This window comes from Gasterosteus aculeatus, chromosome 2 (genome assembly GCF_964276395.1).
Source record: "Gasterosteus aculeatus chromosome 2, fGasAcu3.hap1.1, whole genome shotgun sequence".
Classification (NCBI taxonomy): Eukaryota; Metazoa; Chordata; class Actinopteri; order Perciformes; family Gasterosteidae; genus Gasterosteus; species Gasterosteus aculeatus.
In genome coordinates, this window is record NC_135689.1 from 25,259,846 (window position 1) to 25,282,486 (window position 22,641).

Below are 22,641 nucleotides of genomic sequence, written 5' to 3' on the forward strand. Positions count from 1 at the left end.
GGGATATAAGGCTGCCTGCCACCTGATTCCGCAACTGACTTTGGTTTCTCTTCAATACGCATAAGTCTTTCGCCTTTTACTAAAGACTTCCGTGGAGAGGAACAACAATGAGTTGACCATATTTTTGGCAGGCTCTGCCAATTGGCTGAGCCTCATGTACTTGTGTGAAAAGAAAAGTAGTTGGACAGAGGCTCCCGACAATGGAGCACAAACAAAGTTGTGTTTACTTATCACTGGAGTCACTAGTGCAGCAAGTCTCAAATCACTGTCTGAATCCAAAGTGAAATCAACCAGATTTCAGCAGGATTTTACAGGGATTAATGGTCACTTTACTGGAGTCTCCGGTGGAGCACGTCTCAAATCAGCAAATCACTGTCTGAATTCATTGTGAAATCAACAAGATTTTCAGCAGGAATCATCACTGGAGTCACTAGTGGAGCCTTGCAGCAAGTCTCAAATCTCTGTCTGAATCCATTGTGAAATCAACAAGATTTTCAGCAGGACTTTACAGTGATTAATCATCACTGGAGTCTCTAGTGTCTGAAACAACAGTGAAATCAACCAGATTTCAGCAGGAGTTTACACTTTTGCTTGTAAACAAATCAATGATTTTAGCTTTTTTGAGGACGGGGGCAGCGTGGGGAGTGGGTTGTTAAGTAGCAAGCGACTGCTACGCCCAGTTGAAAGAACCGCACCGCGACAATTGAGATATGTGCTGGTACGTTGGGTCTGCAAACAAACAGTTTGGTGTTATCGCTTCTCGGCCTTTTGGCTAAGATCAAGTGTAGTATCTGTTCTTATCAGTTTAATATCTGATATGTCCTCTATACGAGGACTACATATTAAGCCGATTTTTAGCTCTGGGAGATGAAAAAGGGGCTTGCTCCGTTCACTCCAAGCATCGACCCGGTATTGCACCCCCTCCGGGAACGGTGCACCCTTTAAATTGTGGAAAATAAAAGAAATGGTAACCTGAATCAGTGGTGTGGTGTTGGAAATGATTTCTGCTTTGAGTAAAACAAGTCTCACCTCCACATAGTTTTTAAGACTGAGGCTTTTGGCAAGTGACTTATGCTTACTCATCAATAGTGCCTTTGTTTTGCAAGTCTCAAATCACTGATTTTAACTTCACCGATCTGTGAGGACGGTGCCATCTGCGAACCGTCACCACAAATGCTGTGACTGGGAATACCGTCCCTGCCTCTGTCACCACCAACTCATACTTACCTGGCAGGGGAGATACCATGATCAAGAAGGTGGTTCACCCAGGGCGAGGCTCAGTCATTGCACTGCGACTGTGCTGACCACTGCGAATTCCCCAAATGTGGGAATCTCGACTGCATAATTTGTGGTAGTGGGGGACTGCGTTCGCGCTCTCCCCTGATATTGAAGTCAAAGAAAAACCAGGTGTCCCGTTTAATCATCACTGTCTGAATCCCTAGTGAAATCAACCACATTTCAGCAGGATTTTACACGGATTAATCACCACTGCACTGGAGTCTCCGGTGGAGGGAGTCTACAATCAGCAAATCACTGTCTGAATCCAAAGTGAAATCAACCAGATTTCAGCATTAATCATCACTGCGCTGGAGTCTCCAGTGGAGCACGTCTCAAATCAGCAAATCACTGTCTGAATCCAAAGTGAAATCAAGCACATTTCAGCAGGACTTTACACTTTTGCTTGTAAACAAATCAATGAGTTTTTGATGGCTGGTGCTGGGGAATGGGTTTGGCATTGGACAACCGCAGCTCAACCAGTCCCAACCACAAGAGGGATCACTGTTGCGACTGGGATATAAGGCTGCCTGCCACCTGATTCCGCAACTGACTTTGGTTTCTCTTCAATACGCATAAGTCTTTCGCCTTTTACTAAAGACTTCCGTGGAGAGGAACAACAATGAGTTGACCATATTTTTGGCAGGCTCTGCCAATTGACTGAGCCTCATGTACTTGTGTGAAAAGAAAAGTAGTTGGACAGAGGCTCCTGACAATGGAGCACAAACAAAGTTGTGTTTACTTATCACTGGAGTCACTAGTGCAGCAAGTCTCAAATCACTGTCTGAATCCAAAGTGAAATCAACCAGATTTCAGCAGGATTTTACAGGGATTAATGGTCACTTTACTGGAGTCTCCGGTGGAGCACGTCTCAAATCAGCAAATCACTGTCTGAATTCATTGTGAAATCAACAAGATTTTCAGCAGGAATCATCACTGGAGTCACTAGTGGAGCCTTGCAGCAAGTCTCAAATCTCTGTCTGAATCCATTGTGAAATCAACAAGATTTTCAGCAGGACTTTACAGTGATTAATCATCACTGGAGTCTCTAGTGTCTGAAACAACAGTGAAATCAACCAGATTTCAGCAGGAGTTTACACTTTTGCTTGTAAACAAATCAATGATTTTAGCTTTTTTGAGGACGGGGGCAGCGTGGGGAGTGGGTTGTTAAGTAGCAAGCGACTGCTACGCCCAGTTGAAAGAACCGCACCGCGACAATTGAGATATGTGCTGGTACGTTGGGTCTGCAAACAAACAGTTTGGTGTTATCGCTTCTCGGCCTTTTGGCTAAGATCAAGTGTAGTATCTGTTCTTATCAGTTTAATATCTGATATGTCCTCTATACGAGGACTACATATTAAGCCGATTTTTAGCTCTGGGAGATGAAAAAGGGGCTTGCTCCGTTCACTCCAAGCATCGACCCGGTATTGCAGCACCTCCGGGAACGGTGCACCCTTTAAATTGTGGAAAATAAAAGAAATGGTAACCTGAATCAGTGGTGTGGTGTTGGAAATGATTTCTGCTTTGAGTAAAACAAGTCTCACCTCCACATAGTTTTTAAGACTGAGGCTTTTGGCAAGTGACTTATGCTTACTCATCAATAGTGCCTTTGTTTTGCAAGTCTCAAATCACTGATTTTAACTTCACCGATCTGTGAGGACGGTGCCATCTGCGAACCGTCACCACAAATGCTGTGACTGGGAATACCGTCCCTGCCTCTGTCACCACCAACTCATACTTACCTGGCAGGGGAGATACCATGATCAAGAAGGTGGTTCACCCAGGGCGAGGCTCAGTCATTGCACTGCGACTGTGCTGACCACTGCGAATTCCCCAAATGTGGGAATCTCGACTGCATAATTTGTGGTAGTGGGGGACTGCGTTCGCGCTCTCCCCTGATATTGAAGTCAAAGAAAAACCAGGTGTCCCGTTTAATCATCACTGTCTGAATCCCTAGTGAAATCAACCACATTTCAGCAGGATTTTACACGGATTAATCACCACTGCACTGGAGTCTCCGGTGGAGGGAGTCTACAATCAGCAAATCACTGTCTGAATCCAAAGTGAAATCAACCAGATTTCAGCATTAATCATCACTGCGCTGGAGTCTCCAGTGGAGCACGTCTCAAATCAGCAAATCACTGTCTGAATCCAAAGTGAAATCAAGCACATTTCAGCAGGACTTTACACTTTTGCTTGTAAACAAATCAATGAGTTTTTGATGGCTGGTGCTGGGGAATGGGTTTGGCATTGGACAACCGCAGCTCAACCAGTCCCAACCACAAGAGGGATCACTGTTGCGACTGGGATATAAGGCTGCCTGCCACCTGATTCCGCAACTGACTTTGGTTTCTCTTCAATACGCATAAGTCTTTCGCCTTTTACTAAAGACTTCCGTGGAGAGGAACAACAATGAGTTGACCATATTTTTGGCAGGCTCTGCCAATTGACTGAGCCTCATGTACTTGTGTGAAAAGAAAAGTAGTTGGACAGAGGCTCCTGACAATGGAGCACAAACAAAGTTGTGTTTACTTATCACTGGAGTCACTAGTGCAGCAAGTCTCAAATCACTGTCTGAATCCAAAGTGAAATCAACCAGATTTCAGCAGGATTTTACAGGGATTAATGGTCACTTTACTGGAGTCTCCGGTGGAGCACGTCTCAAATCAGCAAATCACTGTCTGAATTCATTGTGAAATCAACAAGATTTTCAGCAGGAATCATCACTGGAGTCACTAGTGGAGCCTTGCAGCAAGTCTCAAATCTCTGTCTGAATCCATTGTGAAATCAACAAGATTTTCAGCAGGACTTTACAGTGATTAATCATCACTGGAGTCTCTAGTGTCTGAAACAACAGTGAAATCAACCAGATTTCAGCAGGAGTTTACACTTTTGCTTGTAAACAAATCAATGATTTTAGCTTTTTTGAGGACGGGGGCAGCGTGGGGAGTGGGTTGTTAAGTAGCAAGCGACTGCTACGCCCAGTTGAAAGAACCGCACCGCGACAATTGAGATATGTGCTGGTACGTTGGGTCTGCAAACAAACAGTTTGGTGTTATCGCTTCTCGGCCTTTTGGCTAAGATCAAGTGTAGTATCTGTTCTTATCAGTTTAATATCTGATATGTCCTCTATACGAGGACTACATATTAAGCCGATTTTTAGCTCTGGGAGATGAAAAAGGGGCTTGCTCCGTTCACTCCAAGCATCGACCCGGTATTGCAGCACCTCCGGGAACGGTGCACCCTTTAAATTGTGGAAAATAAAAGAAATGGTAACCTGAATCAGTGGTGTGGTGTTGGAAATGATTTCTGCTTTGAGTAAAACAAGTCTCACCTCCACATAGTTTTTAAGACTGAGGCTTTTGGCAAGTGACTTATGCTTACTCATCAATAGTGCCTTTGTTTTGCAAGTCTCAAATCACTGATTTTAACTTCACCGATCTGTGAGGACGGTGCCATCTGCGAACCGTCACCACAAATGCTGTGACTGGGAATACCGTCCCTGCCTCTGTCACCACCAACTCATACTTACCTGGCAGGGGAGATACCATGATCAAGAAGGTGGTTCACCCAGGGCGAGGCTCAGTCATTGCACTGCGACTGTGCTGACCACTGCGAATTCCCCAAATGTGGGAATCTCGACTGCATAATTTGTGGTAGTGGGGGACTGCGTTCGCGCTCTCCCCTGATATTGAAGTCAAAGAAAAACCAGGTGTCCCGTTTAATCATCACTGTCTGAATCCCTAGTGAAATCAACCACATTTCAGCAGGATTTTACACGGATTAATCACCACTGCACTGGAGTCTCCGGTGGAGGGAGTCTACAATCAGCAAATCACTGTCTGAATCCAAAGTGAAATCAACCAGATTTCAGCATTAATCATCACTGCGCTGGAGTCTCCAGTGGAGCACGTCTCAAATCAGCAAATCACTGTCTGAATCCAAAGTGAAATCAAGCACATTTCAGCAGGACTTTACACTTTTGCTTGTAAACAAATCAATGAGTTTTTGATGGCTGGTGCTGGGGAATGGGTTTGGCATTGGACAACCGCAGCTCAACCAGTCCCAACCACAAGAGGGATCACTGTTGCGACTGGGATATAAGGCTGCCTGCCACCTGATTCCGCAACTGACTTTGGTTTCTCTTCAATACGCATAAGTCTTTCGCCTTTTACTAAAGACTTCCGTGGAGAGGAACAACAATGAGTTGACCATATTTTTGGCAGGCTCTGCCAATTGGCTGAGCCTCATGTACTTGTGTGAAAAGAAAAGTAGTTGGACAGAGGCTCCCGACAATGGAGCACAAACAAAGTTGTGTTTACTTATCACTGGAGTCACTAGTGCAGCAAGTCTCAAATCACTGTCTGAATCCAAAGTGAAATCAACCAGATTTCAGCAGGATTTTACAGGGATTAATGGTCACTTTACTGGAGTCTCCGGTGGAGCACGTCTCAAATCAGCAAATCACTGTCTGAATTCATTGTGAAATCAACAAGATTTTCAGCAGGAATCATCACTGGAGTCACTAGTGGAGCCTTGCAGCAAGTCTCAAATCTCTGTCTGAATCCATTGTGAAATCAACAAGATTTTCAGCAGGACTTTACAGTGATTAATCATCACTGGAGTCTCTAGTGTCTGAAACAACAGTGAAATCAACCAGATTTCAGCAGGAGTTTACACTTTTGCTTGTAAACAAATCAATGATTTTAGCTTTTTTGAGGACGGGGGCAGCGTGGGGAGTGGGTTGTTAAGTAGCAAGCGACTGCTACGCCCAGTTGAAAGAACCGCACCGCGACAATTGAGATATGTGCTGGTACGTTGGGTCTGCAAACAAACAGTTTGGTGTTATCGCTTCTCGGCCTTTTGGCTAAGATCAAGTGTAGTATCTGTTCTTATCAGTTTAATATCTGATATGTCCTCTATACGAGGACTACATATTAAGCCGATTTTTAGCTCTGGGAGATGAAAAAGGGGCTTGCTCCGTTCACTCCAAGCATCGACCCGGTATTGCACCCCCTCCGGGAACGGTGCACCCTTTAAATTGTGGAAAATAAAAGAAATGGTAACCTGAATCAGTGGTGTGGTGTTGGAAATGATTTCTGCTTTGAGTAAAACAAGTCTCACCTCCACATAGTTTTTAAGACTGAGGCTTTTGGCAAGTGACTTATGCTTACTCATCAATAGTGCCTTTGTTTTGCAAGTCTCAAATCACTGATTTTAACTTCACCGATCTGTGAGGACGGTGCCATCTGCGAACCGTCACCACAAATGCTGTGACTGGGAATACCGTCCCTGCCTCTGTCACCACCAACTCATACTTACCTGGCAGGGGAGATACCATGATCAAGAAGGTGGTTCACCCAGGGCGAGGCTCAGTCATTGCACTGCGACTGTGCTGACCACTGCGAATTCCCCAAATGTGGGAATCTCGACTGCATAATTTGTGGTAGTGGGGGACTGCGTTCGCGCTCTCCCCTGATATTGAAGTCAAAGAAAAACCAGGTGTCCCGTTTAATCATCACTGTCTGAATCCCTAGTGAAATCAACCACATTTCAGCAGGATTTTACACGGATTAATCACCACTGCACTGGAGTCTCCGGTGGAGGGAGTCTACAATCAGCAAATCACTGTCTGAATCCAAAGTGAAATCAACCAGATTTCAGCATTAATCATCACTGCGCTGGAGTCTCCAGTGGAGCACGTCTCAAATCAGCAAATCACTGTCTGAATCCAAAGTGAAATCAAGCACATTTCAGCAGGACTTTACACTTTTGCTTGTAAACAAATCAATGAGTTTTTGATGGCTGGTGCTGGGGAATGGGTTTGGCATTGGACAACCGCAGCTCAACCAGTCCCAACCACAAGAGGGATCACTGTTGCGACTGGGATATAAGGCTGCCTGCCACCTGATTCCGCAACTGACTTTGGTTTCTCTTCAATACGCATAAGTCTTTCGCCTTTTACTAAAGACTTCCGTGGAGAGGAACAACAATGAGTTGACCATATTTTTGGCAGGCTCTGCCAATTGGCTGAGCCTCATGTACTTGTGTGAAAAGAAAAGTAGTTGGACAGAGGCTCCCGACAATGGAGCACAAACAAAGTTGTGTTTACTTATCACTGGAGTCACTAGTGCAGCAAGTCTCAAATCACTGTCTGAATCCAAAGTGAAATCAACCAGATTTCAGCAGGATTTTACAGGGATTAATGGTCACTTTACTGGAGTCTCCGGTGGAGCACGTCTCAAATCAGCAAATCACTGTCTGAATTCATTGTGAAATCAACAAGATTTTCAGCAGGAATCATCACTGGAGTCACTAGTGGAGCCTTGCAGCAAGTCTCAAATCTCTGTCTGAATCCATTGTGAAATCAACAAGATTTTCAGCAGGACTTTACAGTGATTAATCATCACTGGAGTCTCTAGTGTCTGAAACAACAGTGAAATCAACCAGATTTCAGCAGGAGTTTACACTTTTGCTTGTAAACAAATCAATGATTTTAGCTTTTTTGAGGACGGGGGCAGCGTGGGGAGTGGGTTGTTAAGTAGCAAGCGACTGCTACGCCCAGTTGAAAGAACCGCACCGCGACAATTGAGATATGTGCTGGTACGTTGGGTCTGCAAACAAACAGTTTGGTGTTATCGCTTCTCGGCCTTTTGGCTAAGATCAAGTGTAGTATCTGTTCTTATCAGTTTAATATCTGATATGTCCTCTATACGAGGACTACATATTAAGCCGATTTTTAGCTCTGGGAGATGAAAAAGGGGCTTGCTCCGTTCACTCCAAGCATCGACCCGGTATTGCACCCCCTCCGGGAACGGTGCACCCTTTAAATTGTGGAAAATAAAAGAAATGGTAACCTGAATCAGTGGTGTGGTGTTGGAAATGATTTCTGCTTTGAGTAAAACAAGTCTCACCTCCACATAGTTTTTAAGACTGAGGCTTTTGGCAAGTGACTTATGCTTACTCATCAATAGTGCCTTTGTTTTGCAAGTCTCAAATCACTGATTTTAACTTCACCGATCTGTGAGGACGGTGCCATCTGCGAACCGTCACCACAAATGCTGTGACTGGGAATACCGTCCCTGCCTCTGTCACCACCAACTCATACTTACCTGGCAGGGGAGATACCATGATCAAGAAGGTGGTTCACCCAGGGCGAGGCTCAGTCATTGCACTGCGACTGTGCTGACCACTGCGAATTCCCCAAATGTGGGAATCTCGACTGCATAATTTGTGGTAGTGGGGGACTGCGTTCGCGCTCTCCCCTGATATTGAAGTCAAAGAAAAACCAGGTGTCCCGTTTAATCATCACTGTCTGAATCCCTAGTGAAATCAACCACATTTCAGCAGGATTTTACACGGATTAATCACCACTGCACTGGAGTCTCCGGTGGAGGGAGTCTACAATCAGCAAATCACTGTCTGAATCCAAAGTGAAATCAACCAGATTTCAGCATTAATCATCACTGCGCTGGAGTCTCCAGTGGAGCACGTCTCAAATCAGCAAATCACTGTCTGAATCCAAAGTGAAATCAAGCACATTTCAGCAGGACTTTACACTTTTGCTTGTAAACAAATCAATGAGTTTTTGATGGCTGGTGCTGGGGAATGGGTTTGGCATTGGACAACCGCAGCTCAACCAGTCCCAACCACAAGAGGGATCACTGTTGCGACTGGGATATAAGGCTGCCTGCCACCTGATTCCGCAACTGACTTTGGTTTCTCTTCAATACGCATAAGTCTTTCGCCTTTTACTAAAGACTTCCGTGGAGAGGAACAACAATGAGTTGACCATATTTTTGGCAGGCTCTGCCAATTGACTGAGCCTCATGTACTTGTGTGAAAAGAAAAGTAGTTGGACAGAGGCTCCTGACAATGGAGCACAAACAAAGTTGTGTTTACTTATCACTGGAGTCACTAGTGCAGCAAGTCTCAAATCACTGTCTGAATCCAAAGTGAAATCAACCAGATTTCAGCAGGATTTTACAGGGATTAATGGTCACTTTACTGGAGTCTCCGGTGGAGCACGTCTCAAATCAGCAAATCACTGTCTGAATTCATTGTGAAATCAACAAGATTTTCAGCAGGAATCATCACTGGAGTCACTAGTGGAGCCTTGCAGCAAGTCTCAAATCTCTGTCTGAATCCATTGTGAAATCAACAAGATTTTCAGCAGGACTTTACAGTGATTAATCATCACTGGAGTCTCTAGTGTCTGAAACAACAGTGAAATCAACCAGATTTCAGCAGGAGTTTACACTTTTGCTTGTAAACAAATCAATGATTTTAGCTTTTTTGAGGACGGGGGCAGCGTGGGGAGTGGGTTGTTAAGTAGCAAGCGACTGCTACGCCCAGTTGAAAGAACCGCACCGCGACAATTGAGATATGTGCTGGTACGTTGGGTCTGCAAACAAACAGTTTGGTGTTATCGCTTCTCGGCCTTTTGGCTAAGATCAAGTGTAGTATCTGTTCTTATCAGTTTAATATCTGATATGTCCTCTATACGAGGACTACATATTAAGCCGATTTTTAGCTCTGGGAGATGAAAAAGGGGCTTGCTCCGTTCACTCCAAGCATCGACCCGGTATTGCAGCACCTCCGGGAACGGTGCACCCTTTAAATTGTGGAAAATAAAAGAAATGGTAACCTGAATCAGTGGTGTGGTGTTGGAAATGATTTCTGCTTTGAGTAAAACAAGTCTCACCTCCACATAGTTTTTAAGACTGAGGCTTTTGGCAAGTGACTTATGCTTACTCATCAATAGTGCCTTTGTTTTGCAAGTCTCAAATCACTGATTTTAACTTCACCGATCTGTGAGGACGGTGCCATCTGCGAACCGTCACCACAAATGCTGTGACTGGGAATACCGTCCCTGCCTCTGTCACCACCAACTCATACTTACCTGGCAGGGGAGATACCATGATCAAGAAGGTGGTTCACCCAGGGCGAGGCTCAGTCATTGCACTGCGACTGTGCTGACCACTGCGAATTCCCCAAATGTGGGAATCTCGACTGCATAATTTGTGGTAGTGGGGGACTGCGTTCGCGCTCTCCCCTGATATTGAAGTCAAAGAAAAACCAGGTGTCCCGTTTAATCATCACTGTCTGAATCCCTAGTGAAATCAACCACATTTCAGCAGGATTTTACACGGATTAATCACCACTGCACTGGAGTCTCCGGTGGAGGGAGTCTACAATCAGCAAATCACTGTCTGAATCCAAAGTGAAATCAACCAGATTTCAGCATTAATCATCACTGCGCTGGAGTCTCCAGTGGAGCACGTCTCAAATCAGCAAATCACTGTCTGAATCCAAAGTGAAATCAAGCACATTTCAGCAGGACTTTACACTTTTGCTTGTAAACAAATCAATGAGTTTTTGATGGCTGGTGCTGGGGAATGGGTTTGGCATTGGACAACCGCAGCTCAACCAGTCCCAACCACAAGAGGGATCACTGTTGCGACTGGGATATAAGGCTGCCTGCCACCTGATTCCGCAACTGACTTTGGTTTCTCTTCAATACGCATAAGTCTTTCGCCTTTTACTAAAGACTTCCGTGGAGAGGAACAACAATGAGTTGACCATATTTTTGGCAGGCTCTGCCAATTGGCTGAGCCTCATGTACTTGTGTGAAAAGAAAAGTAGTTGGACAGAGGCTCCTGACAATGGAGCACAAACAAAGTTGTGTTTACTTATCACTGGAGTCACTAGTGCAGCAAGTCTCAAATCACTGTCTGAATCCAAAGTGAAATCAACCAGATTTCAGCAGGATTTTACAGGGATTAATGGTCACTTTACTGGAGTCTCCGGTGGAGCACGTCTCAAATCAGCAAATCACTGTCTGAATTCATTGTGAAATCAACAAGATTTTCAGCAGGAATCATCACTGGAGTCACTAGTGGAGCCTTGCAGCAAGTCTCAAATCTCTGTCTGAATCCATTGTGAAATCAACAAGATTTTCAGCAGGACTTTACAGTGATTAATCATCACTGGAGTCTCTAGTGTCTGAAACAACAGTGAAATCAACCAGATTTCAGCAGGAGTTTACACTTTTGCTTGTAAACAAATCAATGATTTTAGCTTTTTTGAGGACGGGGGCAGCGTGGGGAGTGGGTTGTTAAGTAGCAAGCGACTGCTACGCCCAGTTGAAAGAACCGCACCGCGACAATTGAGATATGTGCTGGTACGTTGGGTCTGCAAACAAACAGTTTGGTGTTATCGCTTCTCGGCCTTTTGGCTAAGATCAAGTGTAGTATCTGTTCTTATCAGTTTAATATCTGATATGTCCTCTATACGAGGACTACATATTAAGCCGATTTTTAGCTCTGGGAGATGAAAAAGGGGCTTGCTCCGTTCACTCCAAGCATCGACCCGGTATTGCAGCACCTCCGGGAACGGTGCACCCTTTAAATTGTGGAAAATAAAAGAAATGGTAACCTGAATCAGTGGTGTGGTGTTGGAAATGATTTCTGCTTTGAGTAAAACAAGTCTCACCTCCACATAGTTTTTAAGACTGAGGCTTTTGGCAAGTGACTTATGCTTACTCATCAATAGTGCCTTTGTTTTGCAAGTCTCAAATCACTGATTTTAACTTCACCGATCTGTGAGGACGGTGCCATCTGCGAACCGTCACCACAAATGCTGTGACTGGGAATACCGTCCCTGCCTCTGTCACCACCAACTCATACTTACCTGGCAGGGGAGATACCATGATCAAGAAGGTGGTTCACCCAGGGCGAGGCTCAGTCATTGCACTGCGACTGTGCTGACCACTGCGAATTCCCCAAATGTGGGAATCTCGACTGCATAATTTGTGGTAGTGGGGGACTGCGTTCGCGCTCTCCCCTGATATTGAAGTCAAAGAAAAACCAGGTGTCCCGTTTAATCATCACTGTCTGAATCCCTAGTGAAATCAACCACATTTCAGCAGGATTTTACACGGATTAATCACCACTGCACTGGAGTCTCCGGTGGAGGGAGTCTACAATCAGCAAATCACTGTCTGAATCCAAAGTGAAATCAACCAGATTTCAGCATTAATCATCACTGCGCTGGAGTCTCCAGTGGAGCACGTCTCAAATCAGCAAATCACTGTCTGAATCCAAAGTGAAATCAAGCACATTTCAGCAGGACTTTACACTTTTGCTTGTAAACAAATCAATGAGTTTTTGATGGCTGGTGCTGGGGAATGGGTTTGGCATTGGACAACCGCAGCTCAACCAGTCCCAACCACAAGAGGGATCACTGTTGCGACTGGGATATAAGGCTGCCTGCCACCTGATTCCGCAACTGACTTTGGTTTCTCTTCAATACGCATAAGTCTTTCGCCTTTTACTAAAGACTTCCGTGGAGAGGAACAACAATGAGTTGACCATATTTTTGGCAGGCTCTGCCAATTGGCTGAGCCTCATGTACTTGTGTGAAAAGAAAAGTAGTTGGACAGAGGCTCCTGACAATGGAGCACAAACAAAGTTGTGTTTACTTATCACTGGAGTCACTAGTGCAGCAAGTCTCAAATCACTGTCTGAATCCAAAGTGAAATCAACCAGATTTCAGCAGGATTTTACAGGGATTAATGGTCACTTTACTGGAGTCTCCGGTGGAGCACGTCTCAAATCAGCAAATCACTGTCTGAATTCATTGTGAAATCAACAAGATTTTCAGCAGGAATCATCACTGGAGTCACTAGTGGAGCCTTGCAGCAAGTCTCAAATCTCTGTCTGAATCCATTGTGAAATCAACAAGATTTTCAGCAGGACTTTACAGTGATTAATCATCACTGGAGTCTCTAGTGTCTGAAACAACAGTGAAATCAACCAGATTTCAGCAGGAGTTTACACTTTTGCTTGTAAACAAATCAATGATTTTAGCTTTTTTGAGGACGGGGGCAGCGTGGGGAGTGGGTTGTTAAGTAGCAAGCGACTGCTACGCCCAGTTGAAAGAACCGCACCGCGACAATTGAGATATGTGCTGGTACGTTGGGTCTGCAAACAAACAGTTTGGTGTTATCGCTTCTCGGCCTTTTGGCTAAGATCAAGTGTAGTATCTGTTCTTATCAGTTTAATATCTGATATGTCCTCTATACGAGGACTACATATTAAGCCGATTTTTAGCTCTGGGAGATGAAAAAGGGGCTTGCTCCGTTCACTCCAAGCATCGACCCGGTATTGCAGCACCTCCGGGAACGGTGCACCCTTTAAATTGTGGAAAATAAAAGAAATGGTAACCTGAATCAGTGGTGTGGTGTTGGAAATGATTTCTGCTTTGAGTAAAACAAGTCTCACCTCCACATAGTTTTTAAGACTGAGGCTTTTGGCAAGTGACTTATGCTTACTCATCAATAGTGCCTTTGTTTTGCAAGTCTCAAATCACTGATTTTAACTTCACCGATCTGTGAGGACGGTGCCATCTGCGAACCGTCACCACAAATGCTGTGACTGGGAATACCGTCCCTGCCTCTGTCACCACCAACTCATACTTACCTGGCAGGGGAGATACCATGATCAAGAAGGTGGTTCACCCAGGGCGAGGCTCAGTCATTGCACTGCGACTGTGCTGACCACTGCGAATTCCCCAAATGTGGGAATCTCGACTGCATAATTTGTGGTAGTGGGGGACTGCGTTCGCGCTCTCCCCTGATATTGAAGTCAAAGAAAAACCAGGTGTCCCGTTTAATCATCACTGTCTGAATCCCTAGTGAAATCAACCACATTTCAGCAGGATTTTACACGGATTAATCACCACTGCACTGGAGTCTCCGGTGGAGGGAGTCTACAATCAGCAAATCACTGTCTGAATCCAAAGTGAAATCAACCAGATTTCAGCATTAATCATCACTGCGCTGGAGTCTCCAGTGGAGCACGTCTCAAATCAGCAAATCACTGTCTGAATCCAAAGTGAAATCAAGCACATTTCAGCAGGACTTTACACTTTTGCTTGTAAACAAATCAATGAGTTTTTGATGGCTGGTGCTGGGGAATGGGTTTGGCATTGGACAACCGCAGCTCAACCAGTCCCAACCACAAGAGGGATCACTGTTGCGACTGGGATATAAGGCTGCCTGCCACCTGATTCCGCAACTGACTTTGGTTTCTCTTCAATACGCATAAGTCTTTCGCCTTTTACTAAAGACTTCCGTGGAGAGGAACAACAATGAGTTGACCATATTTTTGGCAGGCTCTGCCAATTGACTGAGCCTCATGTACTTGTGTGAAAAGAAAAGTAGTTGGACAGAGGCTCCTGACAATGGAGCACAAACAAAGTTGTGTTTACTTATCACTGGAGTCACTAGTGCAGCAAGTCTCAAATCACTGTCTGAATCCAAAGTGAAATCAACCAGATTTCAGCAGGATTTTACAGGGATTAATGGTCACTTTACTGGAGTCTCCGGTGGAGCACGTCTCAAATCAGCAAATCACTGTCTGAATTCATTGTGAAATCAACAAGATTTTCAGCAGGAATCATCACTGGAGTCACTAGTGGAGCCTTGCAGCAAGTCTCAAATCTCTGTCTGAATCCATTGTGAAATCAACAAGATTTTCAGCAGGACTTTACAGTGATTAATCATCACTGGAGTCTCTAGTGTCTGAAACAACAGTGAAATCAACCAGATTTCAGCAGGAGTTTACACTTTTGCTTGTAAACAAATCAATGATTTTAGCTTTTTTGAGGACGGGGGCAGCGTGGGGAGTGGGTTGTTAAGTAGCAAGCGACTGCTACGCCCAGTTGAAAGAACCGCACCGCGACAATTGAGATATGTGCTGGTACGTTGGGTCTGCAAACAAACAGTTTGGTGTTATCGCTTCTCGGCCTTTTGGCTAAGATCAAGTGTAGTATCTGTTCTTATCAGTTTAATATCTGATATGTCCTCTATACGAGGACTACATATTAAGCCGATTTTTAGCTCTGGGAGATGAAAAAGGGGCTTGCTCCGTTCACTCCAAGCATCGACCCGGTATTGCAGCACCTCCGGGAACGGTGCACCCTTTAAATTGTGGAAAATAAAAGAAATGGTAACCTGAATCAGTGGTGTGGTGTTGGAAATGATTTCTGCTTTGAGTAAAACAAGTCTCACCTCCACATAGTTTTTAAGACTGAGGCTTTTGGCAAGTGACTTATGCTTACTCATCAATAGTGCCTTTGTTTTGCAAGTCTCAAATCACTGATTTTAACTTCACCGATCTGTGAGGACGGTGCCATCTGCGAACCGTCACCACAAATGCTGTGACTGGGAATACCGTCCCTGCCTCTGTCACCACCAACTCATACTTACCTGGCAGGGGAGATACCATGATCAAGAAGGTGGTTCACCCAGGGCGAGGCTCAGTCATTGCACTGCGACTGTGCTGACCACTGCGAATTCCCCAAATGTGGGAATCTCGACTGCATAATTTGTGGTAGTGGGGGACTGCGTTCGCGCTCTCCCCTGATATTGAAGTCAAAGAAAAACCAGGTGTCCCGTTTAATCATCACTGTCTGAATCCCTAGTGAAATCAACCACATTTCAGCAGGATTTTACACGGATTAATCACCACTGCACTGGAGTCTCCGGTGGAGGGAGTCTACAATCAGCAAATCACTGTCTGAATCCAAAGTGAAATCAACCAGATTTCAGCATTAATCATCACTGCGCTGGAGTCTCCAGTGGAGCACGTCTCAAATCAGCAAATCACTGTCTGAATCCAAAGTGAAATCAAGCACATTTCAGCAGGACTTTACACTTTTGCTTGTAAACAAATCAATGAGTTTTTGATGGCTGGTGCTGGGGAATGGGTTTGGCATTGGACAACCGCAGCTCAACCAGTCCCAACCACAAGAGGGATCACTGTTGCGACTGGGATATAAGGCTGCCTGCCACCTGATTCCGCAACTGACTTTGGTTTCTCTTCAATACGCATAAGTCTTTCGCCTTTTACTAAAGACTTCCGTGGAGAGGAACAACAATGAGTTGACCATATTTTTGGCAGGCTCTGCCAATTGGCTGAGCCTCATGTACTTGTGTGAAAAGAGTAGTTGGACAGAGGCTCCTGACAATGGAGCACAAACAAAGTTGTGTTTACTTATCACTGGAGTCACTAGTGCAGCAAGTCTCAAATCACTGTCTGAATCCAAAGTGAAATCAACCAGATTTCAGCAGGATTTTACAGGGATTAATGGTCACTTTACTGGAGTCTCCGGTGGAGCACGTCTCAAATCAGCAAATCACTGTCTGAATTCATTGTGAAATCAACAAGATTTTCAGCAGGAATCATCACTGGAGTCACTAGTGGAGCCTTGCAGCAAGTCTCAAATCTCTGTCTGAATCCATTGTGAAATCAACAAGATTTTCAGCAGGACTTTACAGTGATTAATCATCACTGGAGTCTCTAGTGTCTGAAACAACAGTGAAATCAACCAGATTTCAGCAGGAGTTTACACTTTTGCTTGTAAACAAATCAATGATTTTAGCTTTTTTGAGGACGGGGGCAGCGTGGGGAGTGGGTTGTTAAGTAGCAAGCGACTGCTACGCCCAGTTGAAAGAACCGCACCGCGACAATTGAGATATGTGCTGGTACGTTGGGTCTGCAAACAAACAGTTTGGTGTTATCGCTTCTCGGCCTTTTGGCTAAGATCAAGTGTAGTATCTGTTCTTATCAGTTTAATATCTGATATGTCCTCTATACGAGGACTACATATTAAGCCGATTTTTAGCTCTGGGAGATGAAAAAGGGGCTTGCTCCGTTCACTCCAAGCATCGACCCGGTATTGCAGCACCTCCGGGAACGGTGCACCCTTTAAATTGTGGAAAATAAAAGAAATGGTAACCTGAATCAGTGGTGTGGTGTTGGAAATGATTTCTGCTTTGAGTAAAACAAGTCTCACCTCCACATAGTTTTTAAGACTGAGGCTTTTGGCAAGTGACTTATGCTTACTCATCAATAGTGCCTTTGTTTTGCAAGTCTCAAATCACTGATTTTAACTTCACCGATCTGTGAGGACGGTGCCATCTGCGAACCGTCACCACAAATGCTGTGACTGGGAATACCGTCCCTGCCTCTGTCACCACCAACTCATACTTACCTGGCAGGGGAGATACCATGATCAAGAAGGTGGTTCACCCAGGGCGAGGCTCAGTCATTGCACTGCGACTGTGCTGACCACTGCGAATTCCCCAAATGTGGGAATCTCGACTGCATAATTTGTGGTAGTGGGGGACTGCGTTCGCGCTCTCCCCTGATATTGAAGTCAAAGAAAAACCAGGTGTCCCGTTTAATCATCACTGTCTGAATCCCTAGTGAAATCAACCACATTTCAGCAGGATTTTACACGGATTAATCACCACTGCACTGGAGTCTCCGGTGGAGGGAGTCTACAATCAGCAAATCACTGTCTGAATCCAAAGTGAAATCAACCAGATTTCAGCATTAATCATCACTGCGCTGGAGTCTCCAGTGGAGCACGTCTCAAATCAGCAAATCACTGTCTGAATCCAAAGTGAAATCAAGCACATTTCAGCAGGACTTTACACTTTTGCTTGTAAACAAATCAATGAGTTTTTGATGGCTGGTGCTGGGGAATGGGTTTGGCATTGGACAACGGCAGCTCAACCAGTCCCAACCACAAGAGGGATCACTGTTGCGACTGGGATATAAGGCTGCCTGTCACCTGATTCCGCAACTGACTTTGGTTTCTCTTCAATACGCATAAGTCTTTCGCCTTTTACTAAAGACTTCCGTGGAGAGGAACAACAATGAGTTGACCATATTTTTGGCAGGCTCTGCCAATTGGCTGAGCCTCATGTACTTGTGTGAAAAGAAAAGTAGTTGGACAGAGGCTCCTGACAATGGAGCACAAACAAAGTTGTGTTTACTTATCACTGGAGTCACTAGTGCAGCAAGTCTCAAATCACTGTCTGAATCCAAAGTGAAATCAACCAGATTTCAGCAGGATTTTACAGGGATTAATGGTCACTTTACTGGAGTCTCCGGTGGAGCACGTCTCAAATCAGCAAATCACTGTCTGAATTCATTGTGAAATCAACAAGATTTTCAGCAGGAATCATCACTGGAGTCACTAGTGGAGCCTTGCAGCAAGTCTCAAATCTCTGTCTGAATCCATTGTGAAATCAACAAGATTTTCAGCAGGACTTTACAGTGATTAATCATCACTGGAGTCTCTAGTGTCTGAAACAACAGTGAAATCAACCAGATTTCAGCAGGAGTTTACACTTTTGCTTGTAAACAAATCAATGATTTTAGCTTTTTTGAGGACGGGGGCAGCGTGGGGAGTGGGTTGTTAAGTAGCAAGCGACTGCTACGCCCAGTTGAAAGAACCGCACCGCGACAATTGAGATATGTGCTGGTACGTTGGGTCTGCAAACAAACAGTTTGGTGTTATCGCTTCTCGGCCTTTTGGCTAAGATCAAGTGTAGTATCTGTTCTTATCAGTTTAATATCTGATATGTCCTCTATACGAGGACTACATATTAAGCCGATTTTTAGCTCTGGGAGATGAAAAAGGGGCTTGCTCCGTTCACTCCAAGCATCGACCCGGTATTGCACCCCCTCCGGGAACGGTGCACCCTTTAAATTGTGGAAAATAAAAGAAATGGTAACCTGAATCAGTGGTGTGGTGTTGGAAATGATTTCTGCTTTGAGTAAAACAAGTCTCACCTCCACATAGTTTTTAAGACTGAGGCTTTTGTCAAGTGACTCATGCTTACTCATCAATAGTGCCTTTGTTTTGCAAGTCTCAAATCACTGATTTTAACTTCACCGGTCTGTGAGGACGGTGCCATCTGCGAACCGTCACCACAAATGCTGTGACTGGGAATACCGTCCCTGCCTCTGTCACCACCAACTCATACTTACCTGGCAGGGGAGATACCATGATCAAGAAGGTGGTTCACCCAGGGCGAGGCTCAGTCATTGCACTGCGACTGTGCTGACCACTGCGAATTCCCCAAATGTGGGAATCTCGACTGCATAATTTGTGGTAGTGGGGGACTGCGTTCGCGCTCTCCCCTGATATTGAAGTCAAAGAAAAACCAGGTGTCCCGTTTATTCATCACTGTCTGAATCCCTAGTGAAATCAACCACATTTCAGCAGGATTTTACACGGATTAATCACCACTGCACTGGAGTCTCCAGTGGAGGGAGTCTACAATCAGCAAATCACTGTCTGAATCCAAAGTGAAATCAACCAGATTTCAGCATTAACCATCACTGCGCTGGAGTCTCCAGTGGAGCACGTCTCAAATCAGCAAATCACTGTCTGAATCCAAAGTGAAATCAAGCACATTTCAGCAGGACTTTACACTTTTGCATGTAAACAAATCAATGAGTTGTTGATGGCTGGTGCTGGGGAATGGGTTTGGCATTGGACAACCGCAGCTCAACCAGTCCCAACCACAAGAGGGATCACTGTTGCGACTGGGATATAAGGCTGCCTGCCACCTGATTCCGCAACTGACTTTGGTTTCTCTTCAATACGCATAAGTCTTTCGCCTTTTACTAAAGACTTCCGTGGAGAGGAACAACAATGAGTTGACCATATTTTTGGCAGGCTCTGCCAATTGACTGAGCCTCATGTACTTGTGTGAAAAGAAAAGTAGTTGGACAGAGGCTCCTGACAATGGAGCACAAACAAAGTTGTGTTTACTTATCACTGGAGTCACTAGTGCAGCAAGTCTCAAATCACTGTCTGAATCCAAAGTGAAATCAACCAGATTTCAGCAGGATTTTACAGGGATTAATGGTCACTTTACTGGAGTCTCCGGTGGAGCACGTCTCAAATCAGCAAATCACTGTCTGAATTCATTGTGAAATCAACAAGATTTTCAGCAGGAATCATCACTGGAGTCACTAGTGGAGCCTTGCAGCAAGTCTCAAATCTCTGTCTCAATCCATTGTGAAATCAACAAGATTTTCAGCAGGACTTTACAGTGATTAATCATCACTGGAGTCACTAGTGGAGCCTTGCAGCAAGTCTCAAATCCCTGTCTGAATCCATTGTGAAATCAACAAGATTTTCAGCAGGACTTTACAGTGATTAATCATCACTGGAGTCTCTAGTGTCTGAAACAACAGTGAAATCAACCAGATTTCAGCAGGAGTTTACACTTTTGCTTGTAAACAAATCAATGATTTTAGCTTTTTTGAGGACGGGGGCAGCGTGGGGAGTGGGTTGTTAAGTAGCAAGCGACTGCTACGCCCAGTTGAAAGAACCGCACCGCGACAATTGAGATATGTGCTGGTACGTTGGGTCTGCAAACAAACAGTTTGGTGTTATCGCTTCTCGGCCTTTTGGCTAAGATCAAGTGTAGTATCTGTTCTTATCAGTTTAATATCTGATATGTCCTCTATACGAGGACTACATATTAAGCCGATTTTTAGCTCTGGGAGATGAAAAAGGGGCTTGCTCCGTTCACTCCAAGCATCGACCCGGTATTGCAGCACCTCCGGGAACGGTGCACCCTTTAAATTGTGGAAAATAAAAGAAATGGTAACCTGAATCAGTGGTGTGGTGTTGGAAATGATTTCTGCTTTGAGTAAAACAAGTCTCACCTCCACATAGTTTTTAAGACTGAGGCTTTTGGCAAGTGACTTATGCTTACTCATCAATAGTGCCTTTGTTTTGCATGTCTCAAATCACTGATTTTAACTTCACCGATCTGTGAGGACGGTGCCATCTGCGAACCGTCACCACAAATGCTGTGACTGGGAATACCGTCCCTGCCTCTGTCACCACCAACTCATACTTACCTGGCAGGGGAGATACCATGATCAAGAAGGTGGTTCACCCAGGGCGAGGCTCAGTCATTGCACTGCGACTGTGCTGACCACTGCGAATTCCCCAAATGTGGGAATCTCGACTGCATAATTTGTGGTAGTGGGGGACTGCGTTCGCGCTCTCCCCTGATATTGAAGTCAAAGAAAAACCAGGTGTCCCGTTTAATCATCACTGTCTGAATCCCTAGTGAAATCAACCACATTTCAGCAGGATTTTACACGGATTAATCACCACTGCACTGGAGTCTCCGGTGGAGGGAGTCTACAATCAGCAAATCACTGTCTGAATCCAAAGTGAAATCAACCAGATTTCAGCATTAATCATCACTGCGCTGGAGTCTCCAGTGGAGCACGTCTCAAATCAGCAAATCACTGTCTGAATCCAAAGTGAAATCAAGCACATTTCAGCAGGACTTTACACTTTTGCTTGTAAACAAATCAATGAGTTTTTGATGGCTGGTGCTGGGGAATGGGTTTGGCATTGGACAACCGCAGCTCAACCAGTCCCAACCACAAGAGGGATCACTGTTGCGACTGGGATATAAGGCTGCCTGCCACCTGATTCCGCAACTGACTTTGGTTTCTCTTCAATACGCATAAGTCTTTCGCCTTTTACTAAAGACTTCCGTGGAGAGGAACAACAATGAGTTGACCATATTTTTGGCAGGCTCTGCCAATTGGCTGAGCCTCATGTACTTGTGTGAAAAGAAAAGTAGTTGGACAGAGGCTCCTGACAATGGAGCACAAACAAAGTTGTGTTTACTTATCACTGGAGTCACTAGTGCAGCAAGTCTCAAATCACTGTCTGAATCCAAAGTGAAATCAACCAGATTTCAGCAGGATTTTACAGGGATTAATGGTCACTTTACTGGAGTCTCCGGTGGAGCACGTCTCAAATCAGCAAATCACTGTCTGAATTCATTGTGAAATCAACAAGATTTTCAGCAGGAATCATCACTGGAGTCACTAGTGGAGCCTTGCAGCAAGTCTCAAATCTCTGTCTGAATCCATTGTGAAATCAACAAGATTTTCAGCAGGACTTTACAGTGATTAATCATCACTGGAGTCTCTAGTGTCTGAAACAACAGTGAAATCAACCAGATTTCAGCAGGAGTTTACACTTTTGCTTGTAAACAAATCAATGATTTTAGCTTTTTTGAGGACGGGGGCAGCGTGGGGAGTGGGTTGTTAAGTAGCAAGCGACTGCTACGCCCAGTTGAAAGAACCGCACCGCGACAATTGAGATATGTGCTGGTACGTTGGGTCTGCAAACAAACAGTTTGGTGTTATCGCTTCTCGGCCTTTTGGCTAAGATCAAGTGTAGTATCTGTTCTTATCAGTTTAATATCTGATATGTCCTCTATACGAGGACTACATATTAAGCCGATTTTTAGCTCTGGGAGATGAAAAAGGGGCTTGCTCCGTTCACTCCAAGCATCGACCCGGTATTGCAGCACCTCCGGGAACGGTGCACCCTTTAAATTGTGGAAAATAAAAGAAATGGTAACCTGAATCAGTGGTGTGGTGTTGGAAATGATTTCTGCTTTGAGTAAAACAAGTCTCACCTCCACATAGTTTTTAAGACTGAGGCTTTTGT

The 22,641-nt window shown here is 44.7% G+C and overlaps 38 non-coding genes across 38 annotated transcripts; all 38 read left to right on the forward strand.

Annotated features, from left to right (window-relative positions):
* The first annotated feature begins 35 nt into the window (after positions 1-35).
* LOC144400627 (U5 spliceosomal RNA) lies at positions 36-150 on the forward strand. The gene has a single exon (XR_013462561.1). It is a non-coding gene; the product is annotated as a U5 spliceosomal RNA (small nuclear RNA).
* Positions 151-752: 602 nt separating this feature from the next.
* On the forward strand, positions 753-943 carry LOC144400353 (U2 spliceosomal RNA). The gene has a single exon (XR_013462291.1). It is a non-coding gene; the product is annotated as a U2 spliceosomal RNA (small nuclear RNA).
* Positions 944-1,219: 276 nt separating this feature from the next.
* On the forward strand, positions 1,220-1,383 carry LOC144400110 (U1 spliceosomal RNA). Its single transcript, XR_013462048.1, has one exon. It is a non-coding gene; the product is annotated as a U1 spliceosomal RNA (small nuclear RNA).
* Positions 1,384-1,825: 442 nt separating this feature from the next.
* LOC144400723 (U5 spliceosomal RNA) lies at positions 1,826-1,943 on the forward strand. Its single transcript, XR_013462658.1, has one exon. It is a non-coding gene; the product is annotated as a U5 spliceosomal RNA (small nuclear RNA).
* Positions 1,944-2,542: 599 nt separating this feature from the next.
* On the forward strand, positions 2,543-2,733 carry LOC144400312 (U2 spliceosomal RNA). The gene has a single exon (XR_013462250.1). It is a non-coding gene; the product is annotated as a U2 spliceosomal RNA (small nuclear RNA).
* A 276-nt stretch (positions 2,734-3,009) lies between these two features.
* Positions 3,010-3,173, forward strand: LOC144400111 (U1 spliceosomal RNA). The gene has a single exon (XR_013462049.1). It is a non-coding gene; the product is annotated as a U1 spliceosomal RNA (small nuclear RNA).
* A 442-nt stretch (positions 3,174-3,615) lies between these two features.
* On the forward strand, positions 3,616-3,733 carry LOC144400724 (U5 spliceosomal RNA). The gene has a single exon (XR_013462659.1). It is a non-coding gene; the product is annotated as a U5 spliceosomal RNA (small nuclear RNA).
* Positions 3,734-4,332: 599 nt separating this feature from the next.
* Positions 4,333-4,523, forward strand: LOC144400313 (U2 spliceosomal RNA). Its single transcript, XR_013462251.1, has one exon. It is a non-coding gene; the product is annotated as a U2 spliceosomal RNA (small nuclear RNA).
* Positions 4,524-4,799: 276 nt separating this feature from the next.
* On the forward strand, positions 4,800-4,963 carry LOC144400112 (U1 spliceosomal RNA). Its single transcript, XR_013462050.1, has one exon. It is a non-coding gene; the product is annotated as a U1 spliceosomal RNA (small nuclear RNA).
* Positions 4,964-5,405: 442 nt separating this feature from the next.
* On the forward strand, positions 5,406-5,520 carry LOC144400628 (U5 spliceosomal RNA). The gene has a single exon (XR_013462562.1). It is a non-coding gene; the product is annotated as a U5 spliceosomal RNA (small nuclear RNA).
* A 602-nt stretch (positions 5,521-6,122) lies between these two features.
* LOC144400354 (U2 spliceosomal RNA) lies at positions 6,123-6,313 on the forward strand. Its single transcript, XR_013462292.1, has one exon. It is a non-coding gene; the product is annotated as a U2 spliceosomal RNA (small nuclear RNA).
* Positions 6,314-6,589: 276 nt separating this feature from the next.
* Positions 6,590-6,753, forward strand: LOC144400113 (U1 spliceosomal RNA). The gene has a single exon (XR_013462051.1). It is a non-coding gene; the product is annotated as a U1 spliceosomal RNA (small nuclear RNA).
* Positions 6,754-7,195: 442 nt separating this feature from the next.
* On the forward strand, positions 7,196-7,310 carry LOC144400629 (U5 spliceosomal RNA). The gene has a single exon (XR_013462564.1). It is a non-coding gene; the product is annotated as a U5 spliceosomal RNA (small nuclear RNA).
* Positions 7,311-7,912: 602 nt separating this feature from the next.
* LOC144400356 (U2 spliceosomal RNA) lies at positions 7,913-8,103 on the forward strand. The gene has a single exon (XR_013462294.1). It is a non-coding gene; the product is annotated as a U2 spliceosomal RNA (small nuclear RNA).
* A 276-nt stretch (positions 8,104-8,379) lies between these two features.
* On the forward strand, positions 8,380-8,543 carry LOC144400114 (U1 spliceosomal RNA). The gene has a single exon (XR_013462052.1). It is a non-coding gene; the product is annotated as a U1 spliceosomal RNA (small nuclear RNA).
* Positions 8,544-8,985: 442 nt separating this feature from the next.
* LOC144400726 (U5 spliceosomal RNA) lies at positions 8,986-9,103 on the forward strand. Its single transcript, XR_013462661.1, has one exon. It is a non-coding gene; the product is annotated as a U5 spliceosomal RNA (small nuclear RNA).
* A 599-nt stretch (positions 9,104-9,702) lies between these two features.
* On the forward strand, positions 9,703-9,893 carry LOC144400314 (U2 spliceosomal RNA). Its single transcript, XR_013462252.1, has one exon. It is a non-coding gene; the product is annotated as a U2 spliceosomal RNA (small nuclear RNA).
* A 276-nt stretch (positions 9,894-10,169) lies between these two features.
* Positions 10,170-10,333, forward strand: LOC144400115 (U1 spliceosomal RNA). The gene has a single exon (XR_013462053.1). It is a non-coding gene; the product is annotated as a U1 spliceosomal RNA (small nuclear RNA).
* A 442-nt stretch (positions 10,334-10,775) lies between these two features.
* Positions 10,776-10,890, forward strand: LOC144400630 (U5 spliceosomal RNA). Its single transcript, XR_013462565.1, has one exon. It is a non-coding gene; the product is annotated as a U5 spliceosomal RNA (small nuclear RNA).
* A 602-nt stretch (positions 10,891-11,492) lies between these two features.
* LOC144400315 (U2 spliceosomal RNA) lies at positions 11,493-11,683 on the forward strand. Its single transcript, XR_013462253.1, has one exon. It is a non-coding gene; the product is annotated as a U2 spliceosomal RNA (small nuclear RNA).
* Positions 11,684-11,959: 276 nt separating this feature from the next.
* LOC144400116 (U1 spliceosomal RNA) lies at positions 11,960-12,123 on the forward strand. The gene has a single exon (XR_013462054.1). It is a non-coding gene; the product is annotated as a U1 spliceosomal RNA (small nuclear RNA).
* Positions 12,124-12,565: 442 nt separating this feature from the next.
* Positions 12,566-12,680, forward strand: LOC144400631 (U5 spliceosomal RNA). Its single transcript, XR_013462566.1, has one exon. It is a non-coding gene; the product is annotated as a U5 spliceosomal RNA (small nuclear RNA).
* A 602-nt stretch (positions 12,681-13,282) lies between these two features.
* Positions 13,283-13,473, forward strand: LOC144400316 (U2 spliceosomal RNA). The gene has a single exon (XR_013462254.1). It is a non-coding gene; the product is annotated as a U2 spliceosomal RNA (small nuclear RNA).
* Positions 13,474-13,749: 276 nt separating this feature from the next.
* LOC144400117 (U1 spliceosomal RNA) lies at positions 13,750-13,913 on the forward strand. The gene has a single exon (XR_013462055.1). It is a non-coding gene; the product is annotated as a U1 spliceosomal RNA (small nuclear RNA).
* Positions 13,914-14,355: 442 nt separating this feature from the next.
* LOC144400727 (U5 spliceosomal RNA) lies at positions 14,356-14,473 on the forward strand. Its single transcript, XR_013462662.1, has one exon. It is a non-coding gene; the product is annotated as a U5 spliceosomal RNA (small nuclear RNA).
* A 599-nt stretch (positions 14,474-15,072) lies between these two features.
* LOC144400317 (U2 spliceosomal RNA) lies at positions 15,073-15,263 on the forward strand. Its single transcript, XR_013462255.1, has one exon. It is a non-coding gene; the product is annotated as a U2 spliceosomal RNA (small nuclear RNA).
* A 276-nt stretch (positions 15,264-15,539) lies between these two features.
* Positions 15,540-15,703, forward strand: LOC144400118 (U1 spliceosomal RNA). Its single transcript, XR_013462056.1, has one exon. It is a non-coding gene; the product is annotated as a U1 spliceosomal RNA (small nuclear RNA).
* Positions 15,704-16,145: 442 nt separating this feature from the next.
* LOC144400632 (U5 spliceosomal RNA) lies at positions 16,146-16,260 on the forward strand. Its single transcript, XR_013462567.1, has one exon. It is a non-coding gene; the product is annotated as a U5 spliceosomal RNA (small nuclear RNA).
* Positions 16,261-16,859: 599 nt separating this feature from the next.
* LOC144400318 (U2 spliceosomal RNA) lies at positions 16,860-17,050 on the forward strand. The gene has a single exon (XR_013462256.1). It is a non-coding gene; the product is annotated as a U2 spliceosomal RNA (small nuclear RNA).
* Positions 17,051-17,326: 276 nt separating this feature from the next.
* Positions 17,327-17,490, forward strand: LOC144400119 (U1 spliceosomal RNA). The gene has a single exon (XR_013462057.1). It is a non-coding gene; the product is annotated as a U1 spliceosomal RNA (small nuclear RNA).
* Positions 17,491-17,932: 442 nt separating this feature from the next.
* LOC144400633 (U5 spliceosomal RNA) lies at positions 17,933-18,047 on the forward strand. The gene has a single exon (XR_013462568.1). It is a non-coding gene; the product is annotated as a U5 spliceosomal RNA (small nuclear RNA).
* Positions 18,048-18,649: 602 nt separating this feature from the next.
* On the forward strand, positions 18,650-18,840 carry LOC144400357 (U2 spliceosomal RNA). The gene has a single exon (XR_013462295.1). It is a non-coding gene; the product is annotated as a U2 spliceosomal RNA (small nuclear RNA).
* A 276-nt stretch (positions 18,841-19,116) lies between these two features.
* On the forward strand, positions 19,117-19,280 carry LOC144400121 (U1 spliceosomal RNA). Its single transcript, XR_013462059.1, has one exon. It is a non-coding gene; the product is annotated as a U1 spliceosomal RNA (small nuclear RNA).
* A 442-nt stretch (positions 19,281-19,722) lies between these two features.
* LOC144400728 (U5 spliceosomal RNA) lies at positions 19,723-19,840 on the forward strand. Its single transcript, XR_013462663.1, has one exon. It is a non-coding gene; the product is annotated as a U5 spliceosomal RNA (small nuclear RNA).
* Positions 19,841-20,542: 702 nt separating this feature from the next.
* On the forward strand, positions 20,543-20,733 carry LOC144400319 (U2 spliceosomal RNA). Its single transcript, XR_013462257.1, has one exon. It is a non-coding gene; the product is annotated as a U2 spliceosomal RNA (small nuclear RNA).
* A 276-nt stretch (positions 20,734-21,009) lies between these two features.
* Positions 21,010-21,173, forward strand: LOC144400122 (U1 spliceosomal RNA). The gene has a single exon (XR_013462060.1). It is a non-coding gene; the product is annotated as a U1 spliceosomal RNA (small nuclear RNA).
* A 442-nt stretch (positions 21,174-21,615) lies between these two features.
* LOC144400635 (U5 spliceosomal RNA) lies at positions 21,616-21,730 on the forward strand. The gene has a single exon (XR_013462569.1). It is a non-coding gene; the product is annotated as a U5 spliceosomal RNA (small nuclear RNA).
* A 602-nt stretch (positions 21,731-22,332) lies between these two features.
* On the forward strand, positions 22,333-22,523 carry LOC144400320 (U2 spliceosomal RNA). Its single transcript, XR_013462258.1, has one exon. It is a non-coding gene; the product is annotated as a U2 spliceosomal RNA (small nuclear RNA).
* The last annotated feature ends 118 nt before the right edge of the window (positions 22,524-22,641 follow it).